We start from the raw sequence: 3,247 nt of genomic DNA, 5'->3' as shown, positions 1-3,247 counted from the left end.
AACTTAAATACAGAGAACAAACTGGTGGTTACCAGACGGGAGGTGGGTGGGGGATGGGTGAGATAGGTGATGGTGATTAAGAGTACACTTATCCTCATGAGCACTGAGAAATGCATAGAATGTTGAATCATTTATATTTTACACCTGAAGCTAATATAACTATGTTAATTATACTTGAATAAAAAAATAAAAGAAAAATAAAAGAACAAACAAAATGATCAATAGTAACAGAAGGAAAAATCAAGGGCTTAAATTTTCCTGAGATAAAGCAGAGGCTGAAATGGGGAAGGGGAAAAAGATTTATAAATATCCAGGCTAATTATCAACAAAGCATCAAAATCTAAATGATCATTTCATATGACAAGGGAGGGGCAGTAACAATTTATCCACCAACTGTATTATCACTAAATTCTCTTTTATATGTGAAAACAAAATAAGGATGTTTTTAAGATATGTAGGGCTTCAGAAAACATCCTACACATAAAAACAGGTAAGTTTTTTGAAGACACAGACAATATCTATCTTAATCACCTCATCATCAGTGATTGGTGGGGAGGCTAATAAATAATGCTCTCTACATCCCCTTTATTGTATGTTTCTGGGGTTTTCTATTTTCTATTGGCTATGCTGCATTCTGTAGCAATAGATAGCTGACACAAAGTAAATATATAATGTTTCAGATGGTGATATTTTCCGGGGAGAGAATGAAGCAGGGCAATGGGGACAGGGAATTCTGGGAGCAGGTGAAGGTTTATTTTGTAGAGAGTGCCCAGGGAAAGTGAAATAGGCAAATGACATTTGAGTAGAAATATGAAGAAAGTGAGAATTCCAACCAAGATAGCTTAGACGTTCCCCTCAGCTTGGCAAAATATTAGACAGGCTTTTCCCTGGCTCTAAGCCCCTGAACTGCCTTTTCTTAGAGCATATACTTCAGAAAACTTGTAATTGTAAATCTTTTCATTGCCTCTTAGAGATGCAAATCTCTATTAAAAGTTTCTTGCAAGTTTTACAACCCAGGCCTGTCTCTCTCAAGGACCTGGGAGCCATCTCTTTGAAATGTAATCAAGGATAATAGTGCTCCTATCTCTCAATTTCCATGGGAGGCTCAGAGCCTAACTTTGGCAGGTACCTTGCTCCAAGTTACAAAACTACCTCCTGTCTGGAAGATAGGAGAAAGTTTACTTTTAAAGGTTCTATTTGATCTCCATATAGAAATTCTTATGTTGGTATTTGGAAACCAGTGCTAAATGCAAGTTTAAAATAATTCTTAAACTGTACTATTTATTTCTTAGTGTCAGGAATGTGATATTAGAATGTGAATGTACTTTCCTTATAAGGAAAGTACAAAACTCTGAAATAAGGCCCATGACATTAGGGGAAAAACAAACAAACAAAAAAAACAAAAAACAACCTTTTCGAGGGTAGGCCCAACCAGTAAGCATTGTGGTGTTGGGGCTGTTGGGGGGGTCTCTGACTTAAACTCTCTCCCCACATAACTTTACATTAAAAAAAAAAAAAGTGAAGGCAGCTATTGAGACATAGCGTAAATTTTTAATTAATCTGAGCCATCCATAAGAAACTATAGTTAAGTTTGTGTCCAGGTTAAAAGACACATAGGGCAATTATTTTGAAAGAAAGTAAGAGAGATGGACATGATTAGAACTTGAGGTGCTTTGCAGAAGACAGAGGGGGGATTACATGTGAAATGTTCTAGGCAGGAGAGTCTCCAGCCTTTGCAGTAGTTGAGAGAATGAATTAAAGATATTGGAAAGGAGAAGAGGGTACAAAGGGGAGTGAGTCACTGAGAGAAATATTTACTATTTGGTGGTGGTACATTTTTCTGTGAGAAAAACCCAAAAAACAAAAAGCTTACTTGTAATGTAGCACATTAAGCCAGTCAACATATTTACCATGTTTCCACTATCAAGGTGTCTATTGGGGTAATACCAATACCACTCTGCATATTACATTCCTGGATTTTATTTCCTTTTTATTAACTAATTGGTTTTCTCTCATGATATAGTAGCATTCACCAAATCATATATTTTCAATAAACATGCGTGGCTGTTTCTCCCAGCATCAGGTTACAGATGCCTTGAGATGACATGAACTGCTTCAGGTGATCTTGTAGAATAATGATCTGATCTAGATTCAGTTTAGGCCTTACTTACTGTGCATGTTCTTGCCCTGCTTTCTTGCCTGGAACAACTGTCCTAAAAGAAACAAGAGATACCTAGCAACAGTTTGTGCTGTGGGATGGAGGGTAGCAGAAGGGTCCCTTGGAGCAGGTACTCCTAGGTGCAATTTACTGAGCTAATATGTCCCGATTGATGTCTCCCAGCTGCTATGAGTAGTAGCTCCTAAAGGCTTCTCCTGATTATTTTTCTCAGCTGATGAGAACCACCTAAACTGGGGAATGTATGCCCTCTATCCCTCCCGGGACAGCCTATTGCCAATGATGGATGGATACATGGGTTAAAAAGTCTAACTCTCTTGCCTCAAGGGGAGGGAGGAACTATGGTCTTCTCCTTGTGGGTCAGACTAAGGCTAAGACTCCATCACTCTTGGGGCACCTGGGTGGCTCAGTCGTTAAGCGTCTCCTTTCGGCTCAGGTCATGATCCCAGGGTCCTGGGATCGAGCCCCGCGTCAGACTCCCTGCTCAGCAGGAAGCCTGCCTCTCCCTCTCCCACTCCCCCTGCTTGTGTTCCCTCTCTTCCTGTGTCTCTCTCTGATAAATAAATAAAATCTTAAAAAAAAAAAGACTCCATCACTCTCATCTCCTTCCCCTTCTATAATCTGCTCTACTCCATAACCTAAAGGTTTATACTGAAGAACAGTCCCTCAGTCTGCACCAGAATCCCTATCTCGGACCCTGTTCTTGGGAATTTCACCTGGAAAGGTAATTTTTCGAGTTGCATGTGGACACAACCAATGTGATAGTGCTTCATCTCCTCCTTGCAATAGGAGCCTCTGCGCTCTTACTCCAAGACGCGTCTATTTCTGTTGGGGCACAAGAAACTCTCAGGCTCATCTAGCATCTATGAATGAAAGACTTGAAAGTAGTGTGGGGGTAATTAATATCCTCTGGGTCAGATTTTGACTAATGGGAGAAAGGATGCTATATATGAGCCTGCTTCTCCCTCTGCCTCTCCCCTCCTCTCGCTCTCTCAAATAAATAAGTAAAAATCTTAAAATAAATAAATAAATAAATAAATAAATAAATAAATAAATAAATAAATAAATAAA

The sequence above is a fragment of the Neomonachus schauinslandi genome, chromosome 1, assembly GCF_002201575.2.
Source record: "Neomonachus schauinslandi chromosome 1, ASM220157v2, whole genome shotgun sequence".
NCBI classification, from domain to species: domain Eukaryota; kingdom Metazoa; phylum Chordata; class Mammalia; order Carnivora; family Phocidae; genus Neomonachus; species Neomonachus schauinslandi.
The sequence above is the reverse complement of the archived record's forward strand: the minus strand, read 5'-3'. Positions refer to the sequence as shown.